The sequence below is a fragment of the Carcharodon carcharias genome, chromosome 2 (genome assembly GCF_017639515.1).
Source record: "Carcharodon carcharias isolate sCarCar2 chromosome 2, sCarCar2.pri, whole genome shotgun sequence".
Lineage (NCBI taxonomy): Eukaryota > Metazoa > Chordata > Chondrichthyes > Lamniformes > Lamnidae > Carcharodon > Carcharodon carcharias.
In genome coordinates, this window is record NC_054468.1 from 238707336 (window position 1) to 238723465 (window position 16130).

The 16130-nt window shown below is 44.9% G+C and overlaps 1 protein-coding gene across 1 annotated transcript in view; it reads right to left on the bottom strand.

Annotated features, from left to right (window-relative positions):
- The window catches only part of preb (prolactin regulatory element binding), a 145311-nt gene that overhangs the window by 113654 nt on the left and 15527 nt on the right, over window positions 1-16130 (bottom strand). The window lies entirely within an intron of this gene.

A 16130-nucleotide genomic window follows, 5' to 3' on the forward strand; every position in this document is an offset into this window, starting at 1 on the left:
TATATGCATACAACCTGGAAAACTAACAACAACTGACCAAAACTTCAAAAAAAAACAGACAGCTCCAAAATGGTCCTGAATTTAGGCCTATGGCCTGCCAAAACAAATAAACATACAGAGGACGCAGTGTGACACAGGTCTGTAACTTGCATTGAAGAAAATGAGACAAGTACATGAAGGGAGATAGAGATTTGTGCATCAGTGTAGGCAGATTGTAAATCTGGTGATTGTGCCCCATTTTAGATGTACTCCACAGTCTCAAGTTAATGGAGGGTTCAGTATAAGGAATGCAACCCCATAAAATTTGAGGGCTAGAATTTCGAGTGCCCCAGTTTTCGGTGCAGGGATTGTTACTTACAAACACCCCACATCAGTTTCAATCAAGGTGGGCAGCTTGTCAGTTTGGTGAACCCATCTCATCTGCATGATTGTAGCATGTGTTCATGCTGCCAACTACCTCAGCATTCGGGGGGCCAAAGCATTGTTCAGATACCACTTGGTGCAGCCAGCCAACTTTCCTCTAAGACAGGGGGTCCTTCTTAAAGGGAAGCTGCACTAAATATTGGTGGAATTTAAATGATGGCAAATTGAATACCAGGGTAGAGGAAGGGTTTCAGGGTGACAGATGTGGTGCTGAACTAATTAGTGGTTGAGGGAGGCAGGACAAGAGAAGCCATGATTCTTTAGGGTGCCAGGAGACCCTCAAAGACCACCCTCAGAAGGGAGTAGGAGCAAGTGCTGAAGGAGGTCAACTCCACATTTCTGAACCCAACAGTGGCTAAGGTCAGTGAATGCATCTTCACATAACATCTCCTACCCACCACACTACCAAACTCTTCACTGCTCAATAGACCACACTGTTATCATTCATCCAGATGCAATCATTGGCATTCAGAGCTCATGCTTAACATCTAGATACTCCACCTCATTCCAAATTTGTAAACCTGATGTCACACCTGCCATTTGGGCTTTGTGGCATTAAATAGCACACAAGTCACAACCTTACGCTGTATGCTGAGAACACTGTCTGACCTTTCCCTGGTAGAAAACTGCTCGGGTCATGCAGGAAGCTGTCGGTGGTGTGTTATGCCCCATTAGAGATGTAACGAACCAGAGAGCAAGTTATATTAGACCTGGTATTGTGACAGGATTAATTAATGACCTCAGAGTAAAGGCATCCCTAGGTAGCAGCGGCCGCAATATGACTGAATTTTACATCCAGTTTGAAAGGGAGAAGAGTGGGTCTGAGACTAGTATCTTAAACTTAAATAAGGACAACTAAGTGAGGATGAAAGCTGAGCTAGCTGAAGTGAACTGGGAAACCAGGCAGCAGCAGACATTTAAGGGGATATCTCAGAGTATTTAGAATAAGTACATTCCTATTATAAAGAAAAATTCTAAGGGGAGGACCCACCATCCGTGGTTAACTAAAGAAGTTAAGGGAAGCATCCTTGAGGAAAAAGTATACAACTCCACAAAGATGAGTGACAGGACAGATGATTGGTCAGAATTTGGTGTTCACAAGTGAGAGGGACGACGTGGGTATGGAAATCAGGCAGAAGGACTGTGATATAATTAAAGAACTTAGCATAGAAAGGGAGGAGGTTCTAAGTTGACTGGCAGGCTTAAAAGTAGATAATCTCCAGACGCGGATGAAATGTATCCCAGGCTGTTGAGCGGGGCAAGGGAGGAGATAGCAGGGGTGCTGGCAATAATTTTCAACAGGAGAGGTGCCAGAGGACTAGAGGACAGCCAATGTGGTACCATTAGTCAAGAAGGGGGGAAGGGATAAACCAGGGAACTACAGGCCAATCAGTACAACCTCAGTGGTGAGGAAACTAATGGAAACAATTCTGAGGGACAGAATTAATCTACACTTGGAGAGGCAGGGATTAATCAAGGACAGTCAGCATAGTTTTGTTAAGGGGAGGTCATGTCCGACCAATTTGACTGAATCTTTCGAAGAGGTAACCAGGTGTGTAGATGAGGGCAATGCATTTGACGTAGTCTACTTGGGCTTCAGCAAGGCTTTTGATAAGGTCCCACATGGGAGACTGATAATGAAGGTAAGAGCCCATGGGATCCAAGGCAATTTGGCAAATTGGATCCAGAATTGGCTGAGTGGCAGAAAGCAGAGGGTGATGGTCGAGGGGTGTTTTTGTGAGTGGATGCCTGTGTGGAGTGGGGTTCCACACGGACCAGTGCTAAGTCCCTTTCTGTTTATGGTATATATAAATGATTTCGACTTGAATGTAGGAGGGTTGATCAGTAAGTTCATGGATGACACGAAAATTGGTGGGGTGGTAAATAGTGAGGAGGATAGCCTTAGATTACAGGAGGATATAGACGGGCTGGTCAGATGGACTAATCAGTGGCAAATGGAATTGAATCCGAATAAGTGTGAGGTGATGTACTTGGGCAGGACAAACAAGGCACGGGAATACACGATGAATGGTAGGACCCTGGGAAGTACCAAGGATCAGAGGGACTTTGGTGTGCATGTCCACCGGTCCCTTAAGGTGCGGGGACAGGTAGATAAAAACAAAAAACTGCGGATGCTGGAAATCCAAAACAAAAACAGAATTACCTGGAAAAACTCAGCAGGTCTGGCAGCATCGGCGGAGAAGAAAAGAGTTGACGTTTTGAGTCCTCATGACCCATGAGTGGTCCATCTCTGACACTTCCCTTCCCTTCCTTGACCTCGCTGTTTCAATCTCTGGTGATAGACTGTCCACCAATATCCATTACAAGCCTACCGACTCCCACAGCTACCTTGACTACAGCTCCTCACACCCCGCTTCCTGTAAGGACTCCATCCTATTCTCTCAGTTCCTTCGCCTCCGTCGCATCTGTTCCAATGATGCTACCTTCAAAAACAGTTCCTCTGACATGTCCTCCTTCTTCCTTAACCGAGGTTTTCCACCCACAGTCGTTGACAGGGCCCTCAACCGTGTCCGGCCCATCTCCCGTGCATCCGCCCTCACGCCTTCTCCTCCCTCCCAGAAACATGACAGGGTCCCCCTTGTCCTCACTTATCACCCCACCAGCCTCTGCATTCAAAGGATCATCCTCCGCCATTTCAGCCAACTCCAGCATGATGCCACTACCAAACACATCTTCCCTTCACCCCCACTGTCGGCATTCTGTAGGGATCGTTCCCTCCGGGACACCCTGGTCCACTCCTCCATCACCCCCTACTCCCCAATCCCCACCTATGGCACCACCCCATGCCCACGCAAAAGATGTAACACCTGCCCCTTCACTTCCTCTCTCCTCACCGTCCAAGGGCCCAAGCACTCTTTTCAAGTGAAGCAACATTTCACTTGCATTTCCCCCATCTTAGCCTACTGCATTCGTTGCTCCCAATGTGGTCTCCTCTACATTGGAGAGACCAAACGTAAACTGGGCGACCGCTCTGCAGAACACCTGCGGTCTGTCCGCAAGAATGACCCAAACCTCCCCGTGGCTTGCCATTTCAACACTCCACCCTGCTCTCTTGCCCACATGTCTGTCCTTGGCTTGCTGCATTGTTCCAGTGAAGCCCAACGCAAACTGGAGGAACAACACCTCATCTTCCGACTAGGCACTTTACAGCCTTCCGGACTGAATATTGAATTCAACAACTTTAGGTCTTGACCTCCCTCCTCCATTCCCACCTCCCTTCTGTTTCTTCCCCCTTCCTTTTGTTTTTTTCCCAATAAATTATATAGATTTTTCTTTTTCCCTCCTATTTCCATTATTTTTAAATATTTTAAAATCTTTTATGCTCCCCCCACCCCCACTAGAGCTATACCTTGAGTGCCCTACCATCCATTCTTAATTAGCACATTCGTTTAGATAATGTCACCAACTTCGACACCTATGTGTTCTTTTGTTCTGCCGTCTGTGACATCTTTTGATGATCTTCTATCATTGCTTTTGCCTACAACCACACCACCTCCCTCCACTTCTCTCCCCCCACCCAACCTAACCCCCCCAACCACCACCTTAAACCAGCTTATATTTCAACCCTCCCTGGGATTCACCTAGTTCTGTCGAAGGGTCATGAGGACTCGAAACGTCAACTCTTTTCTTCTCCGCCGATGCTGCCAGACCTGCTGAGTTTTTCCAGGTAATTCTGTTTTTGTTTTGGACAGGTAGATAAGGTGGTTAAAAAGGCATATGGGATCCTTGCCTTTATTAGCCGGGTCATAGAATATAAGAGCAGGGAGGTTATGCTGGAACTGTATAAAACACTGGTTAGGCCACAGCTAGAGTATTGCTTGAAGTTCTGGAATCTGCATTATAGGAAGGATAGAGAGAGTGCAGAGGAGATTTAGCAGGATGTTGCCTGGGCTGGAGAGTTTTAGTTATGAGCAGTGATTGGATAGATTGGGCTTATTTTCCCTGGCGCAGAGGAGATTGAGGGGGGACATGATTGAAGTGTATAAAATAATGAGGGGCAAAGATAGGGTAGACAGGAATGAACTTTTCCCCTTGGTGGAGGGATCAATAACCAGGGGGCATAGATTTAAGGTAAGGGGCAGGAGGTTTAGAGGGGATGTGAGGAAGAATTTTTTCACCCAGAGGGTGGTGGGAATCTGGAACTCACTGCCTGAAAGGGTGGTAGAGGCAGATACCCTCATATCATTTAAGGAGTATTTGGCTGTGCACTTGCGATGCCATGGCATGCAAGGTTATGGGCCTAGTGCTGGAAAATGGGATTAGAACAGTTAGGTACTTGTTTGACCGGTGCAGACTTGATGGGCCGAAGGACCTTTTTCTGTGCTGCAGACCTCCATGACTCTAATATAAAAAATGGCAGAGAATGACTAAAAGGTTAACCAGGAAATAGAAATTAGAGTATGAGAGGAAGCTAGCTAGAAATGTAAAAACGGATAGCAAGAGTATTTAAAAGGAAACAGGTATTTAAAAAGGAAACATGTTGGTCCTCTAGAGAGTGACAGTGGAGAGTTAATAGTAGATAATAAGGAAATGGCAGAAGAAATGAACAAATATTTTGCTTCTGTCTTCACTATAGAGGATACAAAAAACAATCCAGTAATAGGTGCAAATCAGGAGGTGAAAGGGAGTGGGGAACTTAGTGAAATTGAAACTACTAGAGAAATGGTGCTGAGTAAATTGATGGAACTGCTGCCGGCAAGTCTCCGGGTCCCGATGGACTACATCCTAGGGTCTTAAAAGAGGTGGCTAATGAAGTAATTGATGCGCTGGTGTTAATTTTCCAAAATTCACTAGATTCTGGAAAGGTTCCATCAGACTGGAAGGTAGTTAATATAACCCCTCTATTCCAGAAGGGTGGGAGATAGAAAACAGGAAACTATAGGCCATTTAGTCTGTCGTGGGGACGTTGTTCGAGTTGATCATTAAGGAGGTTATAGCTGAGCACTTAGAAGAGCTCAAGACAATTGGGAAGAGTCAGCATGGTTTTGTGAAAGGGAAGTCATGTTTAACCAATTTATTGAAGTTTTTTTAAGAGTGACATGCGCGGTGGATAAAGGGGAGCCTGTAGACATACTGTACTTGGATTTCCTGAAGGCATTTGATAAGGTGGAGATTGGCTGGCAGGCAGAAAACAGAGAGTAGGCATAAATAGGTCTTTTTCGGATTGGCAGGATGTGATGGATGAGTGGAGTCCCACGGGGGTCTGTGCTGGGGCCTCAACTTGTTAAAATTTACATCAATGGCTTAGATGAAGGGAGTGAAGATATGGTAACTAAATTTGCAGATGATACACAAATAGGTAAGAAAGTATGTTGTGAAGAGGACATGAGGAGGTTGCAGATGGATATAGACAGGTTGAGTGAGTAGACAAAGATCTGGCAAATGGAGATTAATGTGGGATAATGTGCAGTTGTTCAGTTTGGCAGGAAGAACAAAGTAGCAGAGTATTACTTAAATGGAGAAAGGCTGCATAATTCTGAGGTGCAGAGGGATCTAGGTGTTCCCGTAATGAGTCACAAAAAGTTAGTACGCTGGTACAGCAAGTTATTAAGAAGGCTGATGGAATGTTATCCTTTATTACGAGAGGGATTGAACATAAGAGTTAAGGATGTTATGCTTCAGTTATACAGGGCATTGGCGAGACTGTACTTCAAATATCGTGTTCAGTTTTGGTCTCCTTATTTAAGGAAGGATGTAAATGCATTGGAGGTGGTTCAGAGGTGGTTTACTAGATTGATATCTGGAATGAGTGGGTTGTCTTCTGAGGAAAAGTTGGACAGACTGGGCTTGTTTCCACTGGAGTTTAGAAGAATGAGGGGTGATTTGATTGAAGTATACAAGATCCTGAATGGCCTTGACAAGGTGGACATGGAAAGGATGATTCCTCTCGTGGACTTTGGGGCACTGTTTTAAAATTAGGGGTCGTCCTTTTAGGACAGAGATGAACATAAGAAATAAGAGCAGGAGCAGGCCATTCGGCTCGACAAGCCTGCCCTGCCATTCGATAAGATCATGGTCGATCTGCCCCAGGCTTCAGGCATAAGGAGAATGAGGAGAAATTTTTTCTTTCAGAGGGTTGTGTGACTTTGGAACTCTCTGCCTCAAAAAGCGGCAGAGGCGGGGTCATTGAATGTTTTTAAGGCAGAAGTAGATTGATTCCCTTGTCTAACAAGAATCTAAGGTTATCGGGGCACATGGGAATGTGGAAAACAAAGCACAAGATCAGCCATGATCTTTTTGAACGGTGGAGCAGTCTCGAGGGGCCGAATGGTCTACTCCTGTTCCTATTTCTTATGTTCTACTCCATAGTGCCATGTCCTCTGGTGCTACACCAATGAATTTTGCATCCGACATCAGCAAACAACACGCAAAGAGGATTTTTAATCCAAAAAGCAGGCGAGGTTAGGTTGGATGGTGTATAAAAACTTAAAACATACAAAATCTGACCTCAACCTGCTCACTTCTGGTTTTAATGGAGGTTGAACAGAAAGGCACTGATTGGAGTGAGCCACTCGCAGGAGGAAGATTGAGCATTTAAATATTAGAATGAGGCTGCTAGCCTCCAATTTAAACCATTTTAAATTTAATCTTGGCCTGCCAAGATTTATGGGCCTTGGAATCCCGTCAAAAGTAAGGCAAATAAGGCTGGGTCCAAGTGGTAAGTGCCTTTCCACTTACCTGCCTGATCCAGTTTGCCTGCTACACCCACCCTCCTCTATCAGGCAACCCCCAACCCTGACCCCACCAATCCCTTCCCCCACCCCACAAGCTTTCAGATCTCTTCCATCTTCGACCCTTCTGATTTCTCTTTGTACCATCTGCCCCGCCCCACCCCCAGAAGACTTCAATCGCTTCTAACGCCTCCACATCTGATGATCTCATCTCGAACTTCCCAATCCTGCCAATCTCACAAGAGGCCTCCTATCTCCTACACCATTGACTCTTTCAATCTCTCCTCCCCCTACCCTCTGCACCCGCCCTTCACCAAACCAAGGTCTCCAGTCTCTCCCTCTTGCCTCCCCATTCCCACTGCAGCCTGGTGCTGAGAGCCTACCTGCAGTAGAGCCTCAGCCTGAGCGGATATGGGGGCATAGTGGTAATGTTACTGGGCTAGTAAGCAGGAGGTCAAGGCTAATGTTCTGGGACATGGGTTCGAATCCCATCACGGCTAGGGGAGTTTAAATTAATTTAATAAAAGTCTGGAATATAAAGCAAGTAATGGAGCACGACAGCTTTCATCGAGTGTTGTCAAAACCCATCTGGATCACTAATGTCCTTTAGGGAAAGAAATCTGCCATCAGTACCTGGTCAGTACGTGTTATCTTGATTAATTCATGGGATGTGGGCTTCGCTAGCTGGGCCAGCATTTATTGCCCATCTTTAATTGCCTTTGAGAAGGTGGTGGTGAGCTACCTTCTTGAACCCCTGCAGCCCACGTGGTGTAGGTACTGTGCTGTTCGGGAGGGAGTGTGACTCTGGATCCACAGAAATGCAGTTGACTCTTAACTGCTCTTTGAAATGTTCAGTTCAAGGGCAATTAGGTTTGGGCAACAAATGCTGGCCCTGCCAGTGGTGCCCACATCCATGAAAGAATAAAGAAAAAAAAGCCTCTCAATCTGGCTGGCCGTAGGTAGAAAACAGACAAAAATGTTCATCAGGTTCTGCCATTAAATCTGTTCTTCTGAGTTTCATGAACTCAAAGTAGTAGACCACTCCCCCTCCCTTTCCTACCTATTACCCAAGCTCTCTATCACTCGATTGATGCAAGCTGTGGGCAGCTATCTGACTGATTTGGCATGTATTTACCAGGGCTGTAAATAAAGTATCACAATAAAAATCTAATAGGTAACTTAGGAGAAACTTCTTAATCCAGAGAATGCTACCATAAGGACAAGTAGGATAGACACATTTAAGGGACAGCTAGATAAACACAAGGGAGGACAGACTAGAACAAAATATTGAGAGGGTTATGCCGAATGGCATGTTTCTGTGCTTTTATTTATATGTAACAATGCAGTAGAGAACCAATCTGAGTATGGAATACACAAGAGAAGTGAAGAAAGAAATAAGAAGGAGAAAGTGTAAGAGATTAGGTTAGCAGGCAACATCAAAGGAACACAAAGGTCTTTCATAAACAGAAAAATAATAAAATGGTAATTAAAAGGGTGGGGACCAAAAAGGTGATCTTCTAGCTGAGGTACTAAATGGGTATTTTGAATCTGTCTTCCCAACAGAAGAGGATGCCGCCAATTTACCAGGAAAGGAGAACAGGTAGTAGTGATATTGGATAAAATAAAAATAATGGGGAGGTAGAACTCAAAGGGATAAAATCACCTGATCCAGATGGAACCCATTCAAGATTACTGGGGGAAGTAGGGTGCAAATTGCAGAGGCTCTGGCCACACTCTTTCAATCCTCCTTAGATGTGGGAGTGTCATTGGACTGGAAAATTGCAATGGGTACACCTTTGTTTAAAAAGGGAGGGGGTATACCCAACAACTACAAGTCAGTCAGCCTAATGTCGATGGTCAGGAATCTCTTCGCGTCAATAATCCAGGACAAAATTGGTTGCCACTTGGAAAAATATGGCTTAATAAATGAAAGCCGACATAGAATTTTTTTGAAGGCCAATTGTGAGCCTTAATGTGCCACATAAAAGACGTCAGCAGGGTTGAAGTCCAAGCTATTAAAGTGAAGGTAGTTGCATGGATATAAAATTGACTAAGAAGAAAAACGCAGTAAGTTGTGGTGAAAAGCTGGTTTTCCAGCTAGAGGGAAGTGTACAGGGGTTGTTTATAAGAGCACAGAAACAAGAGGAGGCCATTTAGCCCCTCAAATCTGTTTTGCCATTCAATTAAATCAGGGCCGATGTATATTCTAGTTCAAATTACATGTCTTGTCTCCATACCCCCGACTACCTCTGGCTTTCAAAAATCTATCCATTTCAGGTTTAAAAGTTTCAATTGAGCTAGCAGTTACTGCTTTTTGTGGGAGAGGTTCCACATTTCTACCAGTCTTTGTGCAAAGCAGCGTTTCCTAACAAAGCTTCTAGAAAAGCCTGACCCTGATTTTAAGGTTATAACCCTTTGGGCTGGATTTTGCAGGGTGCCGCAGAACCCCACCCCTGGCTTAAAAACTTCCGCGGGATCCTGCCCATGATCACAAAGACTGCACTGCAGCAATTCAACACTGGGAACAGTACTAACTGCTTTAAGGTGAGACTTCCACCCCTATCTCAGGAGGAAGTCCTGCTTTGGAGAGCTGCCGGTCAATCAGATGGCTGGTGGCTCTGTAGCTGCAACAGCGCCAGCTGCGAGTGGTGGCCACTGCTGGAGTTACAGGCAGTCCCACCACACTGGGGAGCAGAGGTACATCCGAGGTTGGCGGTCTAATCAGGGCAGGGGCTGGTTCAAGAGATCAATGGGACGGTTAAATGGAAGGATGATCCTGAGAGGGTGGGTGCTTCCAAAGGAGGTGCAACCCTCTGCCTGACACCAGCCTGGGCAGCCAAGCTTCCAACACGGCATGAGCCTCTCCCTGCTGTGGGTAAAACACTGGCAGAGACAGGATAAGACCCCTAAGCAGCCATTAATTGGCCAGTTAAGGGCCTCAATAGACTCAAGGGCAGGCAGGCGGGCTCACGACACCTCCCTGTAGATTTCAGACAGGCTGAGGGAATGGTGGATAGGAGGTGGGAAAGCTACCTGCTGGATTTTATGTCCCCTACCTTCAAACCCACTACTGGGTGAGCATAAAGTCCATCCCCTTATCCTAGACTCCCCCACAAGCAGAAAAAGGTTCCATTCACTCAGTGAATTCCAGTCAAAATCCCAAAAGCTTAAATCAAATCACCCCTTAAAACTTAAATATTTCACAGAATACAAGCCTAATTCATGTACTTCCACTCCATAGTCTAACGCTTGGAGCCTTGGTAACATTCTCATTCATTTGCGCTGTACTCCTTTGGAGGCCAATACATCCTTCCAAAAAAGCAGTGCCTCAATTTGTACACAGTACCCCGGATGTGGTCTAACCAGGGCCTCGTACAGCTGCAGAAAAACTTACTCTCCAGAAGTGAGGTGAGAGTGACTGCCCTTGACATCAAGGCAGCATTTGGCCGAGTGTGGCATCAAAGAGTCCTAACAAAACTCTCTGCTGGTTGGAGTCATACCTAGCTCAAAGGAGGATAGTTGCAGTTGTTTGAGATCAATCATGATAAGGTCAGAAGTGGGGATGTTCACTGATGATTGCACAATGTCCTGCACCATTCACAACTCCTCAGATACTGAGGCAGTCCATGTTCAAATGCAGCAAGACCTGGACAATATCCAGGCTTGGGCTGAAAAGTGGAAAGTAACATTCATGCCACACAAGTGTTAGGCAATGGCCATTTGCAACAAGTGAGAATCTAACCATCACCCCTTGACATTCAATGGCATTACCATTGCTGAATCGCCCCCTATCAACATCCTGGGGGTTACCCATTGACCAGAAACTGAACTAGACCAGCCATATAAATACTGTGGCTACAAGAGCAAGTCAGAGGTTTGGAATCCTGCGGCAAATAACTCACCTCCTGACTCCCCAAAGCCTGTCTACCATCTACAAGGCACAAGTCAGCAGTGTGGTAGAATACTCTCCACTTGCCTGGAGGAGTGCAGCTCCAACAACACTCAAGAAACTTGACATCGTCAAGGACAAAGCAGCCCGCTTGATTGGCACCCCTTCCACAAACATTCACTCCCTCCACCACCAACGCACAGTAGCAGCAGTGTGTACCATTTGCAAGATGCACTGCAGGAATTCACCAAGGCTCCTTAAGCAGCACCTGCCAAACCCGTGACCACTACCGTCTAAAAGGACAAGGGCAACAGATAGATGGGAACACCACCACCTGGAAGTTCCCCTCCGAGCCACTCACCATCATGACTTGGAAATATATCACCATTCCTTCACTGTCGCTGGGTCAAAATCCTGGAACTCCCCTCCCTAACAGCACGGTGGGTGTACCTACACCACATGGACTACAGTGGTTCAAGGCAGCAGCTCATCACCACCTTCATCCCATGAATAAATAATGTTAAAAAACCTAGCCCTTAGTTACTCCATTAGCTTCTTGGATTTTTTTTTGCACCTGACCTTTAGATTTTAATGATCTGTGTTCATGCACTAGTAAATCTCTTTGGACTTCCACTTTTCCTATCATTTCACCATTGAAAAAAAATAATTGGACCTATCTTTTTTGGTCTACAACAGAAGACCTCACATTTCTTAATGTTGAAATTCATCTGCCACTGTTTGCCCAGTCACTAAATGTATTAAGCTTCTGTAATTTGAAAACACTGCTTTTTGATATATGTTAGTGACCTGGACTTGGTTGCGGAAAACATAATTTTGAAGCTTGCAGATTATATGAAATTCATAAATGTAGTAAACAGTGTGGGGAATAGTAACAGACATCAAGACGACATCGACAGACTGGCGAAATGGACAGACACATGACAGACCAATATCTTGGAGGCCACCAGTAACTAGAAACTCAATTCGATCAAGATAGATTGGAGAAGTTAAGACTGTTCTCCTTGGAGAAGAAAAGGCTGAGAGGAGATTTGATAGAGGTATTCAAAATCATGAGGGGTCTGGACAGAGTAGCTAGGGGTGTAATGTGTACAAATCTTCAGTGCTCTGGCACCACCCCCGAGTCTAAGGAACACTGAAAACTTATGGCCAGTTCCTTCACAATTTCCATTCACTTCCCTCAGTATTCTTGGATGCATCTCATCCAGACCTGGTGCCTTATCATCTTTAAGTATAAACAGCCCATCCAATACCTCCTTCTTTTCAATTTTAAATCCTTTAAGCCACTGAATTACCTGCTCTTTCACCATGCCCCACGTAGCATCTTCTTCCTTGGTAAAGACAGATGCATAGTATTCATTTAATATCTCAGCCAAGCTCTATGCCTCCATGTGTAAATCTCCTTTTTGGTCCCTAATTGGCTCCATTCTTTTTTTAAACCTTCTTTTTACTATTTATACATCTATGGGATTAATACACCAAAAGAAGACTTTGGGATTCCATATTATTTTCGCTGCCAGTCACTTTTCACATTCCCTCTTTGTTTCTCTTAATTGTTTCTTTTCACCTCCCCTCTGAACCTTCTGTCCGTGTTTGGACCAACTGAGGTTTGGATGAAATGAGTAGCGCAGGTGGGCACAAACTGAGCATCAATGAGTAGGTTAGGCGTGACTAAGTGACAACAGCACCTTCCATCTCTTTGATGATTGAGAGTAGCCTGGTGGGAGTGATAACTGGCCAGATTGAATTTGTCCTACTCCTTGCAGACAGGACTACCTGGCTAATTTTCCACACTGTCAGATAGATGCTAGTGTTGTAGTGGCATGTGCATCGGTGTGCTTCATAGAAAGAAACATTTACAATACAGGAGGTGGCCATTCAGCCAATCGTGTGTGGGTAAGCTGAGGAAGAGTTATCCAGTCTAATCCCACTTTCCATCTCCTGGTCCATGGCCATGTACATTACAGCAGCTCAAGTGTCTTTTAAATGCAATGAGCATTTCTGCCTCTACCACCCTGTCAGGCAGTAAATTCCAGATCTCCACCACACTCTGGGTGAAAACATTAACTCCCCTCTAAGTCATCCAACAATTACTTTAAATCTTTGTACTTGGCTATTAACCTCTCTGCTAAGAGGAACAGGTTATTCCTATCCAGGTCCCTCACAATTTTATATACTCAATTAAATCTCCCTTCAGTCTCCTCTGTCCCAAAGAAAACAAACTCAGCCTATCCTATTTTCGTTCATAACTAAAATTCTCCAGACCAGGCAATATCCTGGTACATTTCTGCTCTACCCTCTCTACCCTGAATACATCTTTCCTGTAATATGGTGACCAGAACTGTACTCAGTACTCTAGCTGCGATGTTATACAATTCAAGCATAATCTCCCTACTTATACTCTAGGCCTCAGTCAATAAAAGTATCCCATGTGCCTTCTTGACTACGTGCCTGCCCTGGAACTTTCAGGGATCTGTTGAAAAATACTGAAGGTCCCTCTGTTCATCTACACTTCTCAGAACCCTATCATTTATTGTGTATTCCCTTGCCTTGTTTGTCCTCCCCAAATGCATCACCTCTCATCTTCAGATTGAATTCCATTGGCTAATTTTCTACCCACCTGACCAGTCCATTGATATCTTCCTGCAGCCTCCAGCTTTCTTCCTCACTATCAACCACACAGCAAATTTTCATATCATCTGCAAACTTCTTAATTGTGTCCCCTACATTTAAGTCTAAATCATTTACTTGTACTGCAAGTAGTAAGAGACCCAGTACTGAAGCCTGTGGGACCCCCATGAAAACAGCCCTTCCAGTCACAAAAACACCCATTAACCATAACACTTGGCTTCTTGCTACTGAGCCAAATTTGTATCCAACTGGCCACTTTCCCTTGGGTCCCATGAGCTCTTAACTCACTGGCCAGCTTGCCTTATCAAAACACAAGAACACAGAAATCTGAAGCAGAAGTAAACCATTTGGCTCCTTCAGCCTGCTCTGCCATTTGATAAGATCATGCCTTCTCTGAATGTAGCCTCAACTCCACTTTCCTGTCTGCACCCAGAGCCCTCAGCTCTCTCGTTGATCAAAAATCTACCTAACACAGTCTTAAATAAATGCAATGACCCAGTTTCCACTGCTCTCTGGGGAAGAGAATTCCACAGACTAACAACTCTCAGAGAAAAAAACTTGATTGCCCCAGTCTTAAATGTGAGACCCCTAATTTTTAAACAGTGTCATTGGTTCTTGACTCCACAGCATCCACCCTGTCAAGTCATCTCAGGATCTTATATGTTTCAATAAGATCACCTCTCATCCTTCTAAACTCCAATTGGTATATGCCCAACCTGCTCAATCTTCCCTCATAAAATAAGCCCTTAATCTCAGGAATCAGTCCATAAGACCATAAGACGTAGGAGCAGAAGTAGGCCATTCATCCCATCGAGTCTGCTCCACCATTCAATGAGATCATGGGCAGAATTTTACAGTCGGCGTGTGGGGTGGGCCCGGCACTTAAAATGACGCGCGATGATGTTGCGCGTGTGTCCCAACGTCATTGCGCTTTCTCACGATGTTTCATTTGGTGCGCTTGCCCCAGAGTCAGCTGTACACCCACTGATAATTCAAAGGCCTATTTAGGTCATTAAGGCACTAATTAATTTCAAATTTACGCCGCCCGTCCAATCTAATGGCTGATATCAGGCGAAAAGGCCAAGCAGCCTTTACGTGTTTTAGGAAACCTCATCCCATCCTAAAGCTTTTACAACTTGAATAAAAACTTTTTATGAAAAATAAAAACATGCCCCATCTCATGTGACACAGTGACATGGGATGGGATATGTTTCATTATATTTTTATTGCATGGATATATTTTTTTCCAAAGCCCTCCAATTTCCCCGAGGTAGCTCTGTGCCTCAGGGAGATTGAAACATAGGCGAAAGAGCGCTGGACCCGACTTTCCCTCCTCCCCCCCACCCGCACTGGTAGCATTCACACTGCCACTCGCATATTATGCTGGATGGGCCTTAACTGGCTCGCCCGCGTAAAATAGCAGTGCAGAGCAGTCGGGTTCCCGACCACCCCTGCGCGCTCCCACCGAGTCCACCCGATGTGGAAAAAATTCAGGTCCATGGCTGATCTGATAACCCTCAACTTCACTTTCCTGCCTTTTCCCCATAACCTTTGATTCCCTTAGTGATTAAAAATCTGTCTATCTCAGCCTTGAATATACTTAACAACCCAGCCTCTACAGCCCTCTGCGGTTAAGAATTCCACAGATTCACTACCCTCCGAGAGATGAAATTCCTCCTCAACTCTGTCTTAAAAGGGTGACCCATTACTCTGAGATAATGCCCTCTGGTCCTAGACTCTTCCATAAGGGGAAACAACCCCTAAGCAACTACCGTGTCAAGCCCCCTAATAATCTTATATGTTTCAATAAGGTCGCCTCTCATTCATCTAAAGTCCAATGAGTACAGGCCCAACCTACTCAACCGCTCTTCCTAAGAAAACCCCTCCATACCAGGGATCAACCTAGTGAGCCTTCTCTAGACTGCCTCCAATGCCAGTATATCTTTCCTTAGATAAGGGGACCAAAACGGTATTCTAGGTGTGGTCTAACTAGTGCCTTGTGTAGTTTTAGCAAGGCTTCCCTATTTTTATTTTCCCTATCTTTTAGCCTATTTCGATCCCTTCCCTTCACCCCACCCCCACTAGGGCTATCTGTACCTTGCTTGTCCTGCTTTCTACCCTTTGATTAGCACATTCCTTAGATTAAATCACCAGCTTCAACACCTCTTAGTCCTTTTGTCTATGACATCTTTTGGTTATCTCCACCTATCACTGGCCCTCTATCCAGCTCTACCTGTCCCACCCCCTCCTTAAACCAACTTACATTTCACCTCTTTTCTATTTTTACTTAGCTCTGTTGAAGAGTCATACGGACTCGAAGCGTTAACTGTGTTCCTCTCCGCAGATGCTGCCAGACCTGTTGAGTTTTTCCAGGTATTTTTATTTTTGTTTTGGATTTCCAGCATCCAGTTTTTTGCTTCTATCCCTATTTTTATACTCCATTCCCTTTGAAATAAAGGCCAACATTTCATTTGCCT